The following is a 14003-nucleotide window of genomic DNA, read 5'->3' as shown; positions in this document are numbered from 1 at the left end:
CAAAAAACAGTTATCTACTTGATACAATCCCCTGTGGCGCAATTGGTTAGGGCGCGGTACTTATACAGCAGTACAGCCGAGAAATGCCGAGGTTGTGAGTTCGAGCCTCACCTGGGGAAGAGTGATTTTTCGATTTTGTAAACTTTTCTTCTTGTCGTGCAAAACACAGTTATCTGCTTGATACAATCCCCTGTGGCGCAATTGGTTAGCGCGCGGTACTTATACAGCAGTACAGTCGAGAAATGCCGAGGTTGTGAGTTCGAGCCTCACCTGGGGAAAAGTGGCTTTTCGATTTTTTAACCTTATCTTCTTGTCGTGCAAAAAAAAGTTATCTACTTAATACAAATCCCTGTGGCGCAATTGGTTAGCGCGCGGTACTTATACAGCAGTACAGCCGAGAAATGCCGAGGTTGTGAGTTCGAGCCTCACCTGGGGAAGAGTAATTTTTCGATTTTGTAAACTTTTCTTCTTGTCGTTCAAAATACAGTTATCTACTTGATACAATCCCCTGTGGCGCAATTGGTTAGCGCGCGGTACTTTTACAGCAGTACAGCCGAGAAATGCCGAGATTGTGAGTTCGAGCCTCACCTGGGGAAGAGTAATTTTTCGATTTTGTAAACTTTTCTTCTTGTCGTTCAAAATACAGTTATCTACTTGATACAATCCCCTGTGGCGCAATTGGTTAGCGTGCGGTACTTATACAGCAGTACAGCCGTGAAATGCCGAGGTTGTGAGTTCGAGCCTCACCTGGGGAAGAGTGATTTTTCGATTTTGTAAACTTTTCTTCTTGTCGTGCAAAATACAGTTATCTACTTGATACAATCCCCTGTGGCGCAATTGGTTAGCGCGCGGTACTTATACAGCAGTACAGCCGAGAAATGCCGAGGTTGTGAGTTCGAGCCTCACCTGGGGAAAAGTACCTTTTCGATTTTGTAACCTTTTCTTCTTGTCGTGCAAAATACAGTTATCTACTTGATACACTCCCCTGTGGCGCAATTGGTAAGCGCGCGGTACTTATACAGCAGTACAGCCGAGAAATGCCGAGGTTGTGAGTTCGAGCCTCACCTGGGGAAAAGTACCTTTTCGATTTTGTAACCTTTTCTTCTTGTCGTGCAAAATACAGTTATCTACTGGATACAATCCCCTGTGGCGCAATTGGTTAGCGCGCGGTACTTATACAGCAGTACAGCCGAGATATGCCGAGGTTGTGAGTTCGAGCCTCACCTGGGGAAAAGTGGCTTTTCGATTTTGTAACCTTTTCTTCTTGTCGTGCAAAATACAGTTACCTACTTGATACACTCCTCTGTGGCGCAATTGGTTAGCGCGCGGTACTTATACAGCAGTACAGTCGAGAAATGCCGAGGTTGTGAGTTCGAGCCTCACCTGGGGAAGAGTAAATTTTCGATTTTGTAACCTTTTCTTCTTGTCGTGCAAAATACAGTTATCTACTTGATACACTCCCCTGTGGCGCAATTGGTAAGCGCGCGGTACTTATACAGCAGTACAGCCGAGAAATGCCGAGGTTGTGAGTTCGAGCCTCACCTGGGGAAAAGTACCTTTTCGATTTTGTAACCTTTTCTTCTTGTCGTGCAAAATACAGTTATCTACTGGATACAATCCCCTGTGGCGCAATTGGTTAGCGCGCGGTACTTATACAGCAGTACAACCGAGATATGCCGAGGTTGTGAGTTCGAGCCTCACCTGGGGAAAAGTGGCTTTTCGATTTTGTAACCTTTTCTTCTTGTCGTGCAAAATACAGTTATCTACTTGATACACTCCCCTGTGGCGCAATTGGTTAGCGCGCGGTACTTATACAGCAATACAGCCGAGAAATGCCGAGGTTGTGAGTTCGAGCCTCACCTGGGGAAAAGTACCTTTTCGATTTTGTGACCTTTTCTTCTTGTCGTACAAAATACAGTTATCGACTCGATACAATCCCCTGTGGCGCAATTGGTTAGCGCGCGGTACTTATACAGCAGTACAGTCGAGAAATGCCGAGGATGTGAGTTCGAGCCTCACCTGGGGAAGAGTAAATTTTCGATTTTGTAACCTTTTCTTCTTGTCGTGCAAAATACAGTTATCTACTTGATACACTCCCCTGTGGCGCAATTGGTAAGCGCGCGGTACTTATACAGCAATACAGCCGAGAAATGCCGAGGTTGTGAGTTCGAGCCTCACCTGGGGAAAAGTACCTTTTCGATTTTGTAACCTTTTCTTCTTGTCGTGCAAAATACAGTTATCTACTTGATACACTCCCCTGTGGCGCAATTGGTAAGCGCGCGGTACTTATACAGCAGTACAGCCGAGAAATGCCGAGGTTGTGAGTTCGAGCCTCACCTGGGGAAAAGTACCTTTTCGATTTTGTAACCTTTTCTTCTTGTCGTGCAAAGTACAGTTATCTACTTGGTACACTCCCCTGTGGCGCAATTGGTAAGCGCGCGGTACTTATACAGCAGTACAGCTGAGAAATGCCGAGGTTGTGAGTTCGAGCCTCACCTGGGGAAAAGTACCTTTTCGATTTTGTAACCTTTTCTTCTTGTCGTGCAAAATACAGTTATCTACTTGATACACTCCCCTGTAGCGCAATTGGTTAGCGCGCGGTACTTATACAGCAGTACAGCCGAGAAATGCCGAGGTTGTGAGTTCGAGCCTCACCTGGGGAAAAGTTACTTTTCGATTTTGTAACCTTTTCTTCTTGTCGTGCAAAATACAGTTATCTACTGGATACAATCCCCTGTGGCGCAATTGGTTAGCGCGCGGTACTTACACAGCAGTACAGTCGAGAAATGCCGAGGTTGTGAGTTCGAGCCTCACCTGGGGAAAAGTACCTTTTCGATTTTGTGACCTTTTCTTCTTGTTGTACAAAATACAGTTATCGACTCGATACACTCCCCTGTGGCGCAATTGGTTAGCGCGCGGTACTTATACAGCAGTACAGCCGAGAAAACCGAGTTTGTGAGTTCGAGCCTAACCTGGGGAAAAGTACCTTTTCGATTTTGTAACCTTTTCTTCTTGTCGTGCAAAATACAGTTATCTACTTGGTACAATCCCCTGTGGCGCAATTGGTTTGCGCGCGGTACTTATACAGCAGTACAGCCGAGAAATGCCGAGGTTGTGAGTTCGAGCCTCACCTGGGGAAGAGTAATTTTTCGATTTGGTAAACTTTTCTTCTTGTCGTTCAAAATACAGTTATCTACTTGACACAATCCCCTGTGGCGCAATTGGTTAGCGCGCGGTACTTATACAGCAGTACAGTCGAGAAATGCCGAGTCTGTGAGTTCGAGCCTCACCTGGGGAAGAGTAATTTTTCGATTTTGTAAACTTTTCTTCTTGTCGTTCAAAATACAGTTATCTACTTGATACAATCCCCTGTGGCGCAATTGGTTAGCGCGCGGTACTTATACAGTAGTACAGCCGAGAAATGCCGAGGTTGTGAGTTCGAGCCTCACCTGGGGAAGTGTAATTTTTCGATTTTGTAAACTTTTCTTCTTGTCGTTCAAAATACAGTTATCTACTTGATACAATCCCCTGTGGCGCAATTGGTTAGCGCGCGGTACTTATACAGCAGTACAGCCGAGAAATGCCGAGGTTGTGAGTTCGAGCCCCACCTGGGGAAGAGTAATTTTTCGATTTTGTAAACTTTTCTTCTTGTCGTTCAAAATACAGTTATCTACTTGATACAATCCCCTGTGGCGCAATTGGTTAGGGCGCGGTACTTATACAGCAGTACAGCCGAGAAATGCCGAGGTTGTGAGTTCGAGCCTCACCTGGGGAAGAGTGATTTTTCGATTTTGTAAACTTTTCTTCTTGTCGTGCAAAACACAGTTATCTGCTTGATACAATCCCCTGTGGCGCAATTGGTTAGCGCGCGGTACTTATACAGCAGTACAGTCGAGAAATGCCGAGGTTGTGAGTTCGAGCCTCACCTGGGGAAAAGTGGCTTTTCGATTTTTTAACCTTATCTTCTTGTCGTGCAAAAAAAAGTTATCTACTTGATACAAATCCCTGTGGCGCAATTGGTTAGCGCGCGGTACTTATACAGCAGTACAGCCGAGAAATGCCGAGGTTGTGAGTTCGAGCCTCACCTGGGGAAGAGTAATTTTTCGATTTTGTAAACTTTTCTTCTTGTCGTTCAAAATACAGTTATCTACTTGATACAATCCCCTGTGGCGCAATTGGTTAGCGCGCGGTACTTTTACAGCAGTACAGCCGAGAAATGCCGAGATTGTGAGTTCGAGCCTCACCTGGGGAAGAGTAATTTTTCGATTTTGTAAACTTTTCTTCTTGTCGTTCAAAATACAGTTATCTACTTGATACAATCCCCTGTGGCGCAATTGGTTAGCGTGCGGTACTTATACAGCAGTACAGCCGTGAAATGCCGAGGTTGTGAGTTCGAGCCTCACCTGGGGAAGAGTGATTTTTCGATTTTGTAAACTTTTCTTCTTGTCGTGCAAAATACAGTTATCTACTTGATACAATCCCCTGTGGCGCAATTGGTTAGCGCGCGGTACTTATACAGCAGTACAGCCGAGAAATGCCGAGGTTGTGAGTTCGAGCCTCACCTGGGGAAAAGTACCTTTTCGATTTTGTAACCTTTTCTTCTTGTCGTGCAAAATACAGTTATCTACTTGATACACTCCCCTGTGGCGCAATTGGTAAGCGCGCGGTACTTATACAGCAGTACAGCCGAGAAATGCCGAGGTTGTGAGTTCGAGCCTCACCTGGGGAAAAGTACCTTTTCGATTTTGTAACCTTTTCTTCTTGTCGTGCAAAATACAGTTATCTACTGGATACAATCCCCTGTGGCGCAATTGGTTAGCGCGCGGTACTTATACAGCAGTACAGCCGAGATATGCCGAGGTTGTGAGTTCGAGCCTCACCTGGGGAAAAGTGGCTTTTCGATTTTGTAACCTTTTCTTCTTGTCGGGCAAAATACAGTTATCTACTTGATACACTCCTCTGTGGCGCAATTGGTTAGCGCGCGGTACTTATACAGCAGTACAGTCGAGAAATGCCGAGGTTGTGAGTTCGAGCCTCACCTGGGGAAGAGTAAATTTTCGATTTTGTAACCTTTTCTTCTTGTCGTGCAAAATACAGTTATCTACTTGATACACTCCCCTGTGGCGCAATTGGTAAGCGCGCGGTACTTATACAGCAGTACAGCCGAGAAATGCCGAGGTTGTGAGTTCGAGCCTCACCTGGGGAAAAGTACCTTTTCGATTTTGTAACCTTTTCTTCTTGTCGTGCAAAATACAGTTATCTACTGGATACAATCCCCTGTGGCGCAATTGGTTAGCGCGCGGTACTTATACAGCAGTACAACCGAGATATGCCGAGGTTGTGAGTTCGAGCCTCACCTGGGGAAAAGTGGCTTTTCGATTTTGTAACCTTTTCTTCTTGTCGTGCAAAATACAGTTATCTACTTGATACACTCCCCTGTGGCGCAATTGGTTAGCGCGCGGTACTTATACAGCAATACAGCCGAGAAATGCCGAGGTTGTGAGTTCGAGCCTCACCTGGGGAAAAGTACCTTTTCGATTTTGTGACCTTTTCTTCTTGTCGTACAAAATACAGTTATCGACTCGATACAATCCCCTGTGGCGCAATTGGTTAGCGCGCGGTACTTATACAGCAGTACAGTCGAGAAATGCCGAGGATGTGAGTTCGAGCCTCACCTGGGGAAGAGTAAATTTTCGATTTTGTAACCTTTTCTTCTTGTCGTGCAAAATACAGTTATCTACTTGATACACTCCCCTGTGGCGCAATTGGTAAGCGCGCGGTACTTATACAGCAATACAGCCGAGAAATGCCGAGGTTGTGAGTTCGAGCTTCACCTGGGGAAAAGTACCTTTTCGATTTTGTAACCTTTTCTTCTTGTCGTGCAAAATACAGTTATCTACTTGATACACTCCCCTGTGGCGCAATTGGTAAGCGCGCGGTACTTATACAGCAGTACAGCCGAGAAATGCCGAGGTTGTGAGTTCGAGCCTCACCTGGGGAAAAGTACCTTTTCGATTTTGTAACCTTTTCTTCTTGTCGTGCAAAGTACAGTTTTCTACTTGGTACACTCCCCTGTGGCGCAATTGGTAAGCGCGCGGTACTTATACAGCAGTACAGCTGAGAAATGCCGAGGTTGTGAGTTCGAGCCTCACCTGGGGAAAAGTACCTTTTCGATTTTGTAACCTTTTCTTCTTGTCGTGCAAAATACAGTTATCTACTTGATACACTCCCCTGTAGCGCAATTGGTTAGCGCGCGGTACTTATAAGCAGTACAGCTGAGAAATGCCGAGGTTGTGTGTTCGAGCCTCACCTGGGGAAAAGTACCTTTTCGATTTTGTAACCTTTTCTTCTTGTCGTGCAAAATACAGTTATCTACTGGATACAATCCCCTGTGGCGCAATTGGTTAGCGCGCGGTACTTATAAGCAGTACAGCTGAGAAATGCCGAGGTTGTGTGTTCGAGCCTCACCTGGGGAAAAGTACCTTTTCGATTTTGTAACCTTTTCTTCTTGTCGTGCAAAATACAGTTATCTACTGGATACAATCCCCTGTGGCGCAATTGGTTAGCGCGCGGTACTTATACAGCAGTACAGCCGAGATATGCCGAGGTTGTGAGTTCGAGCCTCACCTGGGGAAAAGTGGCTTTTCGATTTTGTAACCTTTTCTTCTTGTCGTGCAAAATACAGTTATCTACTGGATACAATCCCCTGTGGCGCAATTGGTTAGCGCGCGGTACTTATACAGCAGTACAGCCGAGAAATGCCGAGATTGTGCGTTCGAGACTCACCTGGGGAAAAGTACCTTTTAGATTTTGAGAAATTTTCTTCTTGTCGTACAAAATACAGTTATCGACTCGATACAATCCCCTGTGGCGCAATTGGTTAGCGCGCGGTACTTATACAGCAGTACAGTCGAGAAATGCCGAGGTTGTGAGTTCGAGCCTCACCTGGGGAAGAGTAAATTTTCGATTTTGTAACCTTTTCTTTTTGTCGTGCAAAATACAGTTATCTACTTGATACACTCCCCTGTGGCGCAATTGGTTAGCGCGCGGTACTTATACAGCAGTACAGTCGAGAAATGCCGAGGTTGTGAGTTCGAGCCTCACCTGGGGAAAAGTACCTTTTCGATTTTGTGACCTTTTCTTCTTGTTGTACAAAATACAGTTATCGACTCGATACACTCCCCTGTGGCGCAATTGGTTAGCGCGCGGTACTTATACAGCAGTACAGCCGAGAAATGCCGAGGTTGTGAGTTCGAGCCTCACCTGGGGAAATGTACCTTTTCGATTTTGTGAAATTTTCTTCTTGTCGTGCAAAATACAGTTATCTACTTGATACACTCCCCTGTGGCGCAATTGGTAAGCGCGCGGTACTTATACAGCAGTACAGCCGAGAAATGCCGAGGTTGTGAGTTCGAGCCTCACCTGGGGAAATGTACCTTTTCGATTTTGTGAAATTTTCTTCTTGTCGTACAAAATACAGTTATCGACTCGATACAATCCCCTGTGGCGCAATTGGTTAGCGCGCGGTACTTATACAGCAGTACAGCCGAGAAATGCCGAGGTTGTGAGTTCGAGCCTCACCTGGGGAAATGTACCTTTTCGATTTTGTGAAATTTTCTTCTTGTCGTACAAAATACAGTTATCGACTCTATACAATCCCCTGTGGCGCAATTGGTTAGCGCGCGGTACTTATACAGCAGTACAGTCGAGAAATGCCGAGTTTGTGAGTTCGAGCCTCACCTGGGGAAGAGTAAATTTTCGATTTTGTAACCTTTTCTTCTTGTCGTGCAAAATACAGTTATCTACTTGATACACTCCCCGGTGGCGCAATTGGTAAGCGCGCGGTACTTATACAGCAGTACAGCCGAGAAATGCCGAGGTGGTGAGTTCGAGCCTCACCTGGGGAAAAGTACCTTTTCGATTTTGTAACCTTTTCTTCTTGTCGTACAAAATACAGTTATCGACTCGTTACAATCCCCTGTGGCGCAATTGGTTAGCGCGCGGTACTTATACTGCAGTACAGTCGAAAAATGCCGAGGTTGTGAGTTCGAGCCTCACCTGGGGAAAAGTACCTTTTCGATTTTGTGACCTTTTCTTCTTGTCGTACAAAATACAGTTATCGACTCGATACACTCCCCTGTGGCGCAATTGGTAAGCGCGCGGTACTTATACAGCAGTACAGTCGAGAAATGCCGAGGTTGTGAGTTCGAGCCTCACCTGGGGAAGAGTAAATTTTCGATTTTGTAACCTTTTCTTCTTGTCGTACAAAATACAGTTATCTACTTGATACACTCCCCGGTGGCGCAATTGGTAAGCGCGCGGTACTTATACAGCAGTACAGCCGAGAAATGCCGAGGTGGTGAGTTCGAGCCTCACCTGGGGAAAAGTACCTTTTCGATTTTGTAACCTTTTCTTCTTGTCGTGCAAAATACAGTTATCTACTAGATACACTCCCCTGTGGCGCAATTGGTAAGCGCGCGGTACTTATACAGCAGTACAGCCGAGATATGCCGAGGTTGTGAGTTCGAGCCTCACCTGGGGAAAAGTACCTTTTCGATTTTGTAACCTTTTCTTCTTGTCGTGCAAAATACAGTTATCTACTGGATACAATCCCCTGTAGCGCAATTGGTTAGCGCGCGGTACTTATACAGCAGTACAGCCGAGATATGCCGAGGTTGTGAGTTCGAGCCTCACCTGGGGAAAAGTGGCTTTTCGATTTTGTAACCTTTTCTTCTTGTCGTGCAAAATACAGTTATCTACTGGATACAATCCCCTGTGGCGCAATTGGTTAGCGCGCGGTACTTATACAGCAGTACAGCCGAGAAATGCCGAGATTGTGCGTTCGAGACTCACCTGGGGAAAAGTACCTTTTAGATTTTGAGAAATTTTCTTCTTGTCGTACAAAATACAGTTATCGACTCGATACAATCCCCTGTGGCGCAATTGGTTAGCGCGCGGTACTTATACAGCAGTACAGTCGAGAAATGCCGAGGTTGTGAGTTCGAGCCTCACCTGGGGAAGAGTAAATTTTCGATTTTGTAACCTTTTCTTTTTGTCGTGCAAAATACAGTTATCTACTTGATACACTCCCCTGTGGCGCAATTGGTTAGCGCGCGGTACTTATACAGCAGTACAGCCGAGAAATGCCGAGGTTGTGAGTTCTAGCCTCACCTGGGGAAGAGTAAATTTTCGATTTTGTAACCTTTTCTTCTTGTCGTACAAAATACAGTTATCGACTCGTTACAATCCCCTGTGGCGCAATTGGTTAGCGCGCGGTACTTATACAGCAGTACAGTCGAGAAATGCCGAGGTTGTGAGTTCGAGCCTCACCTGGGGAAAAGTACCTTTTCGATTTTGTGACCTTTTCTTCTTGTTGTACAAAATACAGTTATCGACTCGATACACTCCCCTGTGGCGCAATTGGTTAGAGCGCGGTACTTATACAGCAGTACAGCCGAGAAATGCCGAGGTTGTGAGTTCGAGCCTCACCTGGGGAAGAGTAGATTTTCGATTTTGTAACCTTTTCTTCTTGTCGTGCAAAATACAGTTATCTTCTTGATACACTCCCCTGTGGCGCAATTGGTAAGCGCGCGGTACTTATACAGCAGTACAGCCGAGAAATGCCGAGGTTGTGAGTTCGAGCCTCATCTGGGGAAATGTACCTTTTCGATTTTGTGAAATTTTCTTCTTGTCGTACAAAATACAGTTATCGACTCGATACAATCCCCTGTGGCGCAATTGGTTAGCGCGCGGTACTTATACAGCAGTACAGCCGAGAAATGCCGAGGTTGTGAGTTCGAGCCTCACCTGGGGAAATGTACCTTTTCGATTTTGTGAAATTTTCTTCTTGTCGTACAAAATACAGTTATCGACTCGATACAATCCCCTGTGGCGCAATTGGTTAGCGCGCGGTACTTATACAGCAGTACAGTCGAGAAATGCCGAGGTTGTGAGTTCGAGCCTCACCTGGGGAAGAGTAAATTTTCGATTTTGTAACCTTTTCTTCTTGTCGTGCAAAATACAGTTATCTACTTGATACACTCCCCGGTGGCGCAATTGGTAAGCGCGCGGTACTTATACAGCAGTACAGCCGAGAAATGCCGAGGTGGTGAGTTCGAGCCTCACCTGGGGAAAAGTACCTTTTCGATTTTGTAACCTTTTCTTCTTGTCGTACAAAATACAGTTATCGACTCGTTACAATCCCCTGTGGCGCAATTGGTTAGCGCGCGGTACTTATACTGCAGTACAGTCGAGAAATGCCGAGGTTGTGAGTTCGAGCCTCACCTGGGGAAAAGTACCTTTTCGATTTTGTGACCTTTTCTTCTTGTCGTACAAAATACAGTTATCGACTCGATACACTCCCCTGTGGCGCAATTGGTAAGCGCGCGGTACTTATACAGCAGTACAGTCGAGAAATGCCGAGGTTGTGAGTTCGAGCCTCACCTGGGGAAGAGTAAATTTTCGATTTTGTAACCTTTTCTTCTTGTCGTGCAAAATACAGTTATCTACTTGATACACTCCCCGGTGGCGCAATTGGTAAGCGCGCGGTACTTATACAGCAGTACAGCCGAGAAATGCCGAGGTGGTGAGTTCGAGCCTCACCTGGGGAAAAGTACCTTTTCGATTTTGTAACCTTTTCTTCTTGTCGTGCAAAATACAGTTATCTACTTGATACACTCCCCTGTGGCGCAATTGGTAAGCGCGCGGTACTTATACAGCAGTACAGCCGAGATATGCCGAGGTTGTGAGTTCGAGCCTCACCTGGGGAAAAGTACCTTTTCGATTTTGTAACCTTTTCTTCTTGTCGTGCAAAATACAGTTATCTACTGGATACAATCCCCTGTAGCGCAATTGGTTAGCGCGCGGTACTTATACAGCAGTACAGCCGAGATATGACGAGGTTGTGAGTTCAAGCCTCACCTGGGGAAAAGTACCTTTTCGATTTTGTGACCTTTTCTTCTTGTCGTACAAAATACAGTTATCTACTGGATACACTCCCCTGTGGCGCAATTGGTAAGCGCGCGGTACTTATACAGCAGCACAGTCGAGAAATGCCGAGGTTGTGAGTTCGAGCCTCACCTGGGGAAGAGTAAATTTTCGATTTTGTAACCTTTTCTTCTTGTCGTGCAAAATACAGTTATCTACTTGATACACTCCCCTGTGGCGCAATTAGTAAGCGCGCGGTACTTATACAGCAGTACAGTCGAGAAATGCCGAGGTTGTGAGTTCGAGCCTCACCTGGGGAAAAGTACCTTTTCGATTTTGTGACCTTTTCTTCTTGTCGTACAAAATACAGTTATCGACTCGATACACTCCCCTGTGGCGCAATTGGTAAGCGCGCGGTACTTATACAGCAGTACAGTCGAGAAATGCCGAGGTTGTGAGTTCGAGCCTCACCTGGGGAAGAGTAAATTTTCGATTTTGTAACCTTTTCTTCTTGTCGTGCAAAATACAGTTATCTACTTGATACACTCCCCGGTGGCGCAATTGGTAAGCGCGCGGTACTTATACAGCAGTACAGCCGAGAAATGCCGAGGTGGTGAGTTCGAGCCTCACCTGGGGAAAAGTACCTTTTCGATTTTGTAACCTTTTCTTCTTGTCGTGCAAAATACAGTTATCTACTTGATACACTCCCCTGTGGCGCAATTGGTAAGCGCGCGGTACTTATACAGCAGTACAGCCGAGATATGCCGAGGTTGTGAGTTCGAGCCTCACCTGGGGAAAAGTACCTTTTCGATTTTGTAACCTTTTCTTCTTGTCGTGCAAAATACAGTTATCTACTGGATACAATCCCCTGTAGCGCAATTGGTTAGCGCGCGGTACTTATACAGCAGTACAGCCGAGATATGACGAGGTTGTGAGTTCAAGCCTCACCTGGGGAAAAGTACCTTTTCGATTTTGTGACCTTTTCTTCTTGTCGTACAAAATACAGTTATCTACTGGATACACTCCCCTGTGGCGCAATTGGTAAGCGCGCGGTACTTATACAGCAGCACAGTCGAGAAATGCCGAGGTTGTGAGTTCGAGCCTCACCTGGGGAAGAGTAAATTTTCGATTTTGTAACCTTTTCTTCTTGTCGTGCAAAATACAGTTATCTACTTGATACACTCCCCTGTGGCGCAATTAGTAAGCGCGCGGTACTTATACAGCAGTACAGCCGAGAAATGCCGAAGTTGTGAGTTCGAGCCTCACCTGGGGAAAAGTGGCTTTTCGATTTTGTAACCTTTTCTTCTTGTCGTGCAAAATACGGTTATCCACTTGATACAATCCCCTGTGGCGCAATTGGTTAGCGCGCGGTACTTATACAGCAATACCGTCGAGAAATGCCGAGGTTGTGAGTTCGAGCCTCACCTGGGGAAGAGTTAATTTTTCGGTTTTGTAACCTTTTCTTCTTGTCGTGCAAAATACAGTTATCTACTTGATACACTCCCCTGTGGCGCAATTGGTTAGCGCGCGGTACTTATACAGCAGTACAGCCGAGAAATGCCGAGGTTGTGAGTTCGAGCCTCACCTGGGGAAGAGTAATTTTTCGATTTTGTAACCTTTTCTTCTTGTCGTGCAAAATACAGTTATCTACTTGATACACTCCCCTGTGGCGCAATTGGTAAGCGCGCGGTATTTATACAGCAGTACAGCCGAGAAATGCCGAGGTTGTGAGTTCGAGCCTCACCTGGGGAAAAGTACCTTTTCGATTTTGTAACCTTTTCTTCTTGTCGTGCAAAATACAGTTATCTACTGGATACAATCCCCTGTGGCGCAATTGGTTAGCGCGCGGTACTTATACAGCAGTACAGCCGAGATATGCCGAGGTTGTGAGTTCGAGCCTCACCTGGGGAAAAGTGCCTTTTCGATTTTGTAACCTTTTCTTCTTGTCGTGCAAAATACAGTTATCTATTTGATACACTCCCCTGTGGCGCAATTGGTAAGCGCGCGGTACTTATACAGCAGTACAGCCGAGAAATGCCGAGGTTGTGAGTTCGAGCCTCATCTGGGGAAGAGTAAATTTTCGATTTTGTAACCTTTTCTTCTTGTCGTGCAAAATACAGTTACCTACTTGATACACTCCCCTGTGGCGCAATTGGTAAGCGCGCGGTACTTATACAGCAGTACAGCCGAGAAATGCCGAGGTTGTGAGTTCGAGCCTCACCTGGGGAAAAGTACCTTTTCGATTTTGTAACCTTTTCTTCTTGTCGTGCAAAATACAGTTATCTATTGGATACAATCCCCTGTGGCGCAATTGGTTAGCGCGCGGTACTTATACAGCAGTACAGCCGAGATATGCCGAGGTTGTGAGTTCGAGCCTCACCTGGGGAAAAGTGCCTTTTCGAATTTTTAAACTTTTCTTCTTGTCGTGCAAAATACAGTTATCTGCTTGATACAATCTGCTGTAGCGCAACTGGCTAGCGCGCGGTACTTATACAGTAGTACAGCCGGGAAATGCCGAGGTTGTGAGTTCGAGCCTCACCTGGGAGAGAGTAATTTTTCGATCTTCTAAACTTTTCTTATTGTGGAACAAAATGCCGTTATCTACTTGATACAATCCCCTGTGGCGCAATTGGTTAGAGCGCGATGCTTATACAGCAGTACAGCCGAGAAATGCCGATTTTGTGAGTTCGAGCCTTACCTGGGGAAAAGTGGCTTTTCGATTTTGTAACCTTTTCTTCTTGTCGTGCAAAATACAGTTATCCACTTGATACAATCCCCTGTGGCGCAATTGGTTAGCGCTCGGTACTTATACAGCAGTACAGCCGAGAAATGCCGAGATTGTGCGTTCGAGACTCACCTGGGGAAAAGTACCTTTTAGATTTTGAGAAATTTTCTTCTTGTCGTACAAAATACAGTTATCGACTCGATACAATCCCCTGTGGCGCAATTGGTTAGCGCGCGGTACTTATACAGCAGTACAGTCGAGAAATGCCGAGGTTGTGAGTTCGAGCCTCACCTGGGGAAGAGTAAATTTTCGATTTTGTAACCTTTTCTTTTTGTCGTGCAAAATACAGTTA

At 45.7% G+C, this 14003-nt stretch overlaps 69 non-coding genes across 69 annotated transcripts; all 69 read left to right on the top strand.

The window, feature by feature from the left end:
- Positions 1-186: 186 nt before the first annotated feature.
- On the top strand, positions 187-278 carry TRNAI-UAU (transfer RNA isoleucine (anticodon UAU)). The gene is given in 2 exon segments: positions 187-224; positions 243-278. It is a non-coding gene; the product is annotated as a tRNA-Ile (tRNA).
- Positions 279-663: 385 nt separating this feature from the next.
- TRNAI-UAU (transfer RNA isoleucine (anticodon UAU)) lies at positions 664-755 on the top strand. The gene is given in 2 exon segments: positions 664-701; positions 720-755. It is a non-coding gene; the product is annotated as a tRNA-Ile (tRNA).
- Positions 756-822: 67 nt separating this feature from the next.
- TRNAI-UAU (transfer RNA isoleucine (anticodon UAU)) lies at positions 823-914 on the top strand. The gene is given in 2 exon segments: positions 823-860; positions 879-914. It is a non-coding gene; the product is annotated as a tRNA-Ile (tRNA).
- Positions 915-981: 67 nt separating this feature from the next.
- TRNAI-UAU (transfer RNA isoleucine (anticodon UAU)) lies at positions 982-1073 on the top strand. Its single transcript is given in 2 exon segments — positions 982-1019; positions 1038-1073. It is a non-coding gene; the product is annotated as a tRNA-Ile (tRNA).
- A 67-nt stretch (positions 1074-1140) lies between these two features.
- On the top strand, positions 1141-1232 carry TRNAI-UAU (transfer RNA isoleucine (anticodon UAU)). Its single transcript is given in 2 exon segments — positions 1141-1178; positions 1197-1232. It is a non-coding gene; the product is annotated as a tRNA-Ile (tRNA).
- Positions 1233-1299: 67 nt separating this feature from the next.
- TRNAI-UAU (transfer RNA isoleucine (anticodon UAU)) lies at positions 1300-1391 on the top strand. Its single transcript is given in 2 exon segments — positions 1300-1337; positions 1356-1391. It is a non-coding gene; the product is annotated as a tRNA-Ile (tRNA).
- A 67-nt stretch (positions 1392-1458) lies between these two features.
- TRNAI-UAU (transfer RNA isoleucine (anticodon UAU)) lies at positions 1459-1550 on the top strand. The gene is given in 2 exon segments: positions 1459-1496; positions 1515-1550. It is a non-coding gene; the product is annotated as a tRNA-Ile (tRNA).
- A 67-nt stretch (positions 1551-1617) lies between these two features.
- Positions 1618-1709, top strand: TRNAI-UAU (transfer RNA isoleucine (anticodon UAU)). Its single transcript is given in 2 exon segments — positions 1618-1655; positions 1674-1709. It is a non-coding gene; the product is annotated as a tRNA-Ile (tRNA).
- A 67-nt stretch (positions 1710-1776) lies between these two features.
- Positions 1777-1868, top strand: TRNAI-UAU (transfer RNA isoleucine (anticodon UAU)). Its single transcript is given in 2 exon segments — positions 1777-1814; positions 1833-1868. It is a non-coding gene; the product is annotated as a tRNA-Ile (tRNA).
- Positions 1869-1935: 67 nt separating this feature from the next.
- TRNAI-UAU (transfer RNA isoleucine (anticodon UAU)) lies at positions 1936-2027 on the top strand. The gene is given in 2 exon segments: positions 1936-1973; positions 1992-2027. It is a non-coding gene; the product is annotated as a tRNA-Ile (tRNA).
- Positions 2028-2094: 67 nt separating this feature from the next.
- Positions 2095-2186, top strand: TRNAI-UAU (transfer RNA isoleucine (anticodon UAU)). The gene is given in 2 exon segments: positions 2095-2132; positions 2151-2186. It is a non-coding gene; the product is annotated as a tRNA-Ile (tRNA).
- A 67-nt stretch (positions 2187-2253) lies between these two features.
- On the top strand, positions 2254-2345 carry TRNAI-UAU (transfer RNA isoleucine (anticodon UAU)). The gene is given in 2 exon segments: positions 2254-2291; positions 2310-2345. It is a non-coding gene; the product is annotated as a tRNA-Ile (tRNA).
- Positions 2346-2412: 67 nt separating this feature from the next.
- Positions 2413-2504, top strand: TRNAI-UAU (transfer RNA isoleucine (anticodon UAU)). The gene is given in 2 exon segments: positions 2413-2450; positions 2469-2504. It is a non-coding gene; the product is annotated as a tRNA-Ile (tRNA).
- A 67-nt stretch (positions 2505-2571) lies between these two features.
- On the top strand, positions 2572-2663 carry TRNAI-UAU (transfer RNA isoleucine (anticodon UAU)). Its single transcript is given in 2 exon segments — positions 2572-2609; positions 2628-2663. It is a non-coding gene; the product is annotated as a tRNA-Ile (tRNA).
- Positions 2664-2730: 67 nt separating this feature from the next.
- Positions 2731-2822, top strand: TRNAV-UAC (transfer RNA valine (anticodon UAC)). Its single transcript is given in 2 exon segments — positions 2731-2768; positions 2787-2822. It is a non-coding gene; the product is annotated as a tRNA-Val (tRNA).
- A 225-nt stretch (positions 2823-3047) lies between these two features.
- TRNAI-UAU (transfer RNA isoleucine (anticodon UAU)) lies at positions 3048-3139 on the top strand. The gene is given in 2 exon segments: positions 3048-3085; positions 3104-3139. It is a non-coding gene; the product is annotated as a tRNA-Ile (tRNA).
- A 67-nt stretch (positions 3140-3206) lies between these two features.
- Positions 3207-3298, top strand: TRNAI-UAU (transfer RNA isoleucine (anticodon UAU)). Its single transcript is given in 2 exon segments — positions 3207-3244; positions 3263-3298. It is a non-coding gene; the product is annotated as a tRNA-Ile (tRNA).
- Positions 3299-3365: 67 nt separating this feature from the next.
- On the top strand, positions 3366-3457 carry TRNAI-UAU (transfer RNA isoleucine (anticodon UAU)). The gene is given in 2 exon segments: positions 3366-3403; positions 3422-3457. It is a non-coding gene; the product is annotated as a tRNA-Ile (tRNA).
- Positions 3458-3524: 67 nt separating this feature from the next.
- Positions 3525-3616, top strand: TRNAI-UAU (transfer RNA isoleucine (anticodon UAU)). Its single transcript is given in 2 exon segments — positions 3525-3562; positions 3581-3616. It is a non-coding gene; the product is annotated as a tRNA-Ile (tRNA).
- A 226-nt stretch (positions 3617-3842) lies between these two features.
- TRNAI-UAU (transfer RNA isoleucine (anticodon UAU)) lies at positions 3843-3934 on the top strand. Its single transcript is given in 2 exon segments — positions 3843-3880; positions 3899-3934. It is a non-coding gene; the product is annotated as a tRNA-Ile (tRNA).
- Positions 3935-4319: 385 nt separating this feature from the next.
- On the top strand, positions 4320-4411 carry TRNAI-UAU (transfer RNA isoleucine (anticodon UAU)). The gene is given in 2 exon segments: positions 4320-4357; positions 4376-4411. It is a non-coding gene; the product is annotated as a tRNA-Ile (tRNA).
- Positions 4412-4478: 67 nt separating this feature from the next.
- On the top strand, positions 4479-4570 carry TRNAI-UAU (transfer RNA isoleucine (anticodon UAU)). The gene is given in 2 exon segments: positions 4479-4516; positions 4535-4570. It is a non-coding gene; the product is annotated as a tRNA-Ile (tRNA).
- Positions 4571-4637: 67 nt separating this feature from the next.
- Positions 4638-4729, top strand: TRNAI-UAU (transfer RNA isoleucine (anticodon UAU)). The gene is given in 2 exon segments: positions 4638-4675; positions 4694-4729. It is a non-coding gene; the product is annotated as a tRNA-Ile (tRNA).
- A 67-nt stretch (positions 4730-4796) lies between these two features.
- Positions 4797-4888, top strand: TRNAI-UAU (transfer RNA isoleucine (anticodon UAU)). The gene is given in 2 exon segments: positions 4797-4834; positions 4853-4888. It is a non-coding gene; the product is annotated as a tRNA-Ile (tRNA).
- Positions 4889-4955: 67 nt separating this feature from the next.
- Positions 4956-5047, top strand: TRNAI-UAU (transfer RNA isoleucine (anticodon UAU)). The gene is given in 2 exon segments: positions 4956-4993; positions 5012-5047. It is a non-coding gene; the product is annotated as a tRNA-Ile (tRNA).
- Positions 5048-5114: 67 nt separating this feature from the next.
- On the top strand, positions 5115-5206 carry TRNAI-UAU (transfer RNA isoleucine (anticodon UAU)). The gene is given in 2 exon segments: positions 5115-5152; positions 5171-5206. It is a non-coding gene; the product is annotated as a tRNA-Ile (tRNA).
- Positions 5207-5273: 67 nt separating this feature from the next.
- On the top strand, positions 5274-5365 carry TRNAI-UAU (transfer RNA isoleucine (anticodon UAU)). The gene is given in 2 exon segments: positions 5274-5311; positions 5330-5365. It is a non-coding gene; the product is annotated as a tRNA-Ile (tRNA).
- Positions 5366-5432: 67 nt separating this feature from the next.
- TRNAI-UAU (transfer RNA isoleucine (anticodon UAU)) lies at positions 5433-5524 on the top strand. Its single transcript is given in 2 exon segments — positions 5433-5470; positions 5489-5524. It is a non-coding gene; the product is annotated as a tRNA-Ile (tRNA).
- Positions 5525-5591: 67 nt separating this feature from the next.
- Positions 5592-5683, top strand: TRNAI-UAU (transfer RNA isoleucine (anticodon UAU)). The gene is given in 2 exon segments: positions 5592-5629; positions 5648-5683. It is a non-coding gene; the product is annotated as a tRNA-Ile (tRNA).
- A 67-nt stretch (positions 5684-5750) lies between these two features.
- On the top strand, positions 5751-5842 carry TRNAI-UAU (transfer RNA isoleucine (anticodon UAU)). Its single transcript is given in 2 exon segments — positions 5751-5788; positions 5807-5842. It is a non-coding gene; the product is annotated as a tRNA-Ile (tRNA).
- A 67-nt stretch (positions 5843-5909) lies between these two features.
- TRNAI-UAU (transfer RNA isoleucine (anticodon UAU)) lies at positions 5910-6001 on the top strand. The gene is given in 2 exon segments: positions 5910-5947; positions 5966-6001. It is a non-coding gene; the product is annotated as a tRNA-Ile (tRNA).
- A 67-nt stretch (positions 6002-6068) lies between these two features.
- On the top strand, positions 6069-6160 carry TRNAI-UAU (transfer RNA isoleucine (anticodon UAU)). The gene is given in 2 exon segments: positions 6069-6106; positions 6125-6160. It is a non-coding gene; the product is annotated as a tRNA-Ile (tRNA).
- Positions 6161-6543: 383 nt separating this feature from the next.
- Positions 6544-6635, top strand: TRNAI-UAU (transfer RNA isoleucine (anticodon UAU)). Its single transcript is given in 2 exon segments — positions 6544-6581; positions 6600-6635. It is a non-coding gene; the product is annotated as a tRNA-Ile (tRNA).
- Positions 6636-6861: 226 nt separating this feature from the next.
- On the top strand, positions 6862-6953 carry TRNAI-UAU (transfer RNA isoleucine (anticodon UAU)). Its single transcript is given in 2 exon segments — positions 6862-6899; positions 6918-6953. It is a non-coding gene; the product is annotated as a tRNA-Ile (tRNA).
- Positions 6954-7020: 67 nt separating this feature from the next.
- Positions 7021-7112, top strand: TRNAI-UAU (transfer RNA isoleucine (anticodon UAU)). The gene is given in 2 exon segments: positions 7021-7058; positions 7077-7112. It is a non-coding gene; the product is annotated as a tRNA-Ile (tRNA).
- A 67-nt stretch (positions 7113-7179) lies between these two features.
- TRNAI-UAU (transfer RNA isoleucine (anticodon UAU)) lies at positions 7180-7271 on the top strand. The gene is given in 2 exon segments: positions 7180-7217; positions 7236-7271. It is a non-coding gene; the product is annotated as a tRNA-Ile (tRNA).
- Positions 7272-7338: 67 nt separating this feature from the next.
- TRNAI-UAU (transfer RNA isoleucine (anticodon UAU)) lies at positions 7339-7430 on the top strand. The gene is given in 2 exon segments: positions 7339-7376; positions 7395-7430. It is a non-coding gene; the product is annotated as a tRNA-Ile (tRNA).
- Positions 7431-7497: 67 nt separating this feature from the next.
- On the top strand, positions 7498-7589 carry TRNAI-UAU (transfer RNA isoleucine (anticodon UAU)). The gene is given in 2 exon segments: positions 7498-7535; positions 7554-7589. It is a non-coding gene; the product is annotated as a tRNA-Ile (tRNA).
- A 67-nt stretch (positions 7590-7656) lies between these two features.
- On the top strand, positions 7657-7748 carry TRNAI-UAU (transfer RNA isoleucine (anticodon UAU)). The gene is given in 2 exon segments: positions 7657-7694; positions 7713-7748. It is a non-coding gene; the product is annotated as a tRNA-Ile (tRNA).
- Positions 7749-7815: 67 nt separating this feature from the next.
- On the top strand, positions 7816-7907 carry TRNAI-UAU (transfer RNA isoleucine (anticodon UAU)). The gene is given in 2 exon segments: positions 7816-7853; positions 7872-7907. It is a non-coding gene; the product is annotated as a tRNA-Ile (tRNA).
- Positions 7908-7974: 67 nt separating this feature from the next.
- On the top strand, positions 7975-8066 carry TRNAI-UAU (transfer RNA isoleucine (anticodon UAU)). The gene is given in 2 exon segments: positions 7975-8012; positions 8031-8066. It is a non-coding gene; the product is annotated as a tRNA-Ile (tRNA).
- A 67-nt stretch (positions 8067-8133) lies between these two features.
- Positions 8134-8225, top strand: TRNAI-UAU (transfer RNA isoleucine (anticodon UAU)). The gene is given in 2 exon segments: positions 8134-8171; positions 8190-8225. It is a non-coding gene; the product is annotated as a tRNA-Ile (tRNA).
- A 67-nt stretch (positions 8226-8292) lies between these two features.
- Positions 8293-8384, top strand: TRNAI-UAU (transfer RNA isoleucine (anticodon UAU)). The gene is given in 2 exon segments: positions 8293-8330; positions 8349-8384. It is a non-coding gene; the product is annotated as a tRNA-Ile (tRNA).
- Positions 8385-8451: 67 nt separating this feature from the next.
- On the top strand, positions 8452-8543 carry TRNAI-UAU (transfer RNA isoleucine (anticodon UAU)). Its single transcript is given in 2 exon segments — positions 8452-8489; positions 8508-8543. It is a non-coding gene; the product is annotated as a tRNA-Ile (tRNA).
- Positions 8544-8610: 67 nt separating this feature from the next.
- TRNAI-UAU (transfer RNA isoleucine (anticodon UAU)) lies at positions 8611-8702 on the top strand. The gene is given in 2 exon segments: positions 8611-8648; positions 8667-8702. It is a non-coding gene; the product is annotated as a tRNA-Ile (tRNA).
- Positions 8703-8928: 226 nt separating this feature from the next.
- TRNAI-UAU (transfer RNA isoleucine (anticodon UAU)) lies at positions 8929-9020 on the top strand. Its single transcript is given in 2 exon segments — positions 8929-8966; positions 8985-9020. It is a non-coding gene; the product is annotated as a tRNA-Ile (tRNA).
- A 226-nt stretch (positions 9021-9246) lies between these two features.
- On the top strand, positions 9247-9338 carry TRNAI-UAU (transfer RNA isoleucine (anticodon UAU)). Its single transcript is given in 2 exon segments — positions 9247-9284; positions 9303-9338. It is a non-coding gene; the product is annotated as a tRNA-Ile (tRNA).
- Positions 9339-9564: 226 nt separating this feature from the next.
- TRNAI-UAU (transfer RNA isoleucine (anticodon UAU)) lies at positions 9565-9656 on the top strand. The gene is given in 2 exon segments: positions 9565-9602; positions 9621-9656. It is a non-coding gene; the product is annotated as a tRNA-Ile (tRNA).
- A 67-nt stretch (positions 9657-9723) lies between these two features.
- TRNAI-UAU (transfer RNA isoleucine (anticodon UAU)) lies at positions 9724-9815 on the top strand. The gene is given in 2 exon segments: positions 9724-9761; positions 9780-9815. It is a non-coding gene; the product is annotated as a tRNA-Ile (tRNA).
- Positions 9816-9882: 67 nt separating this feature from the next.
- TRNAI-UAU (transfer RNA isoleucine (anticodon UAU)) lies at positions 9883-9974 on the top strand. The gene is given in 2 exon segments: positions 9883-9920; positions 9939-9974. It is a non-coding gene; the product is annotated as a tRNA-Ile (tRNA).
- Positions 9975-10041: 67 nt separating this feature from the next.
- On the top strand, positions 10042-10133 carry TRNAI-UAU (transfer RNA isoleucine (anticodon UAU)). Its single transcript is given in 2 exon segments — positions 10042-10079; positions 10098-10133. It is a non-coding gene; the product is annotated as a tRNA-Ile (tRNA).
- A 67-nt stretch (positions 10134-10200) lies between these two features.
- On the top strand, positions 10201-10292 carry TRNAI-UAU (transfer RNA isoleucine (anticodon UAU)). The gene is given in 2 exon segments: positions 10201-10238; positions 10257-10292. It is a non-coding gene; the product is annotated as a tRNA-Ile (tRNA).
- A 67-nt stretch (positions 10293-10359) lies between these two features.
- On the top strand, positions 10360-10451 carry TRNAI-UAU (transfer RNA isoleucine (anticodon UAU)). Its single transcript is given in 2 exon segments — positions 10360-10397; positions 10416-10451. It is a non-coding gene; the product is annotated as a tRNA-Ile (tRNA).
- A 67-nt stretch (positions 10452-10518) lies between these two features.
- On the top strand, positions 10519-10610 carry TRNAI-UAU (transfer RNA isoleucine (anticodon UAU)). The gene is given in 2 exon segments: positions 10519-10556; positions 10575-10610. It is a non-coding gene; the product is annotated as a tRNA-Ile (tRNA).
- A 67-nt stretch (positions 10611-10677) lies between these two features.
- TRNAI-UAU (transfer RNA isoleucine (anticodon UAU)) lies at positions 10678-10769 on the top strand. Its single transcript is given in 2 exon segments — positions 10678-10715; positions 10734-10769. It is a non-coding gene; the product is annotated as a tRNA-Ile (tRNA).
- A 226-nt stretch (positions 10770-10995) lies between these two features.
- On the top strand, positions 10996-11087 carry TRNAI-UAU (transfer RNA isoleucine (anticodon UAU)). The gene is given in 2 exon segments: positions 10996-11033; positions 11052-11087. It is a non-coding gene; the product is annotated as a tRNA-Ile (tRNA).
- A 67-nt stretch (positions 11088-11154) lies between these two features.
- On the top strand, positions 11155-11246 carry TRNAI-UAU (transfer RNA isoleucine (anticodon UAU)). Its single transcript is given in 2 exon segments — positions 11155-11192; positions 11211-11246. It is a non-coding gene; the product is annotated as a tRNA-Ile (tRNA).
- A 67-nt stretch (positions 11247-11313) lies between these two features.
- TRNAI-UAU (transfer RNA isoleucine (anticodon UAU)) lies at positions 11314-11405 on the top strand. The gene is given in 2 exon segments: positions 11314-11351; positions 11370-11405. It is a non-coding gene; the product is annotated as a tRNA-Ile (tRNA).
- Positions 11406-11472: 67 nt separating this feature from the next.
- TRNAI-UAU (transfer RNA isoleucine (anticodon UAU)) lies at positions 11473-11564 on the top strand. The gene is given in 2 exon segments: positions 11473-11510; positions 11529-11564. It is a non-coding gene; the product is annotated as a tRNA-Ile (tRNA).
- Positions 11565-11631: 67 nt separating this feature from the next.
- On the top strand, positions 11632-11723 carry TRNAI-UAU (transfer RNA isoleucine (anticodon UAU)). The gene is given in 2 exon segments: positions 11632-11669; positions 11688-11723. It is a non-coding gene; the product is annotated as a tRNA-Ile (tRNA).
- A 226-nt stretch (positions 11724-11949) lies between these two features.
- Positions 11950-12041, top strand: TRNAI-UAU (transfer RNA isoleucine (anticodon UAU)). Its single transcript is given in 2 exon segments — positions 11950-11987; positions 12006-12041. It is a non-coding gene; the product is annotated as a tRNA-Ile (tRNA).
- Positions 12042-12267: 226 nt separating this feature from the next.
- TRNAI-UAU (transfer RNA isoleucine (anticodon UAU)) lies at positions 12268-12359 on the top strand. The gene is given in 2 exon segments: positions 12268-12305; positions 12324-12359. It is a non-coding gene; the product is annotated as a tRNA-Ile (tRNA).
- A 68-nt stretch (positions 12360-12427) lies between these two features.
- TRNAI-UAU (transfer RNA isoleucine (anticodon UAU)) lies at positions 12428-12519 on the top strand. Its single transcript is given in 2 exon segments — positions 12428-12465; positions 12484-12519. It is a non-coding gene; the product is annotated as a tRNA-Ile (tRNA).
- A 67-nt stretch (positions 12520-12586) lies between these two features.
- On the top strand, positions 12587-12678 carry TRNAI-UAU (transfer RNA isoleucine (anticodon UAU)). The gene is given in 2 exon segments: positions 12587-12624; positions 12643-12678. It is a non-coding gene; the product is annotated as a tRNA-Ile (tRNA).
- Positions 12679-12745: 67 nt separating this feature from the next.
- Positions 12746-12837, top strand: TRNAI-UAU (transfer RNA isoleucine (anticodon UAU)). The gene is given in 2 exon segments: positions 12746-12783; positions 12802-12837. It is a non-coding gene; the product is annotated as a tRNA-Ile (tRNA).
- A 67-nt stretch (positions 12838-12904) lies between these two features.
- TRNAI-UAU (transfer RNA isoleucine (anticodon UAU)) lies at positions 12905-12996 on the top strand. The gene is given in 2 exon segments: positions 12905-12942; positions 12961-12996. It is a non-coding gene; the product is annotated as a tRNA-Ile (tRNA).
- A 67-nt stretch (positions 12997-13063) lies between these two features.
- On the top strand, positions 13064-13155 carry TRNAI-UAU (transfer RNA isoleucine (anticodon UAU)). Its single transcript is given in 2 exon segments — positions 13064-13101; positions 13120-13155. It is a non-coding gene; the product is annotated as a tRNA-Ile (tRNA).
- A 67-nt stretch (positions 13156-13222) lies between these two features.
- On the top strand, positions 13223-13314 carry TRNAI-UAU (transfer RNA isoleucine (anticodon UAU)). Its single transcript is given in 2 exon segments — positions 13223-13260; positions 13279-13314. It is a non-coding gene; the product is annotated as a tRNA-Ile (tRNA).
- Positions 13315-13858: 544 nt separating this feature from the next.
- Positions 13859-13950, top strand: TRNAI-UAU (transfer RNA isoleucine (anticodon UAU)). Its single transcript is given in 2 exon segments — positions 13859-13896; positions 13915-13950. It is a non-coding gene; the product is annotated as a tRNA-Ile (tRNA).
- The last annotated feature ends 53 nt before the right edge of the window (positions 13951-14003 follow it).

Source organism: Leiobunum rupestre, chromosome 1 (genome assembly GCF_980474605.1).
Source record: "Leiobunum rupestre chromosome 1, qqLeiRupe1.1.hap1, whole genome shotgun sequence".
Lineage (NCBI taxonomy): Eukaryota > Metazoa > Arthropoda > Arachnida > Opiliones > Sclerosomatidae > Leiobunum > Leiobunum rupestre.
The sequence above is the reverse complement of the archived record's forward strand: the minus strand, read 5'-3'. Positions and strand labels throughout refer to the sequence as shown.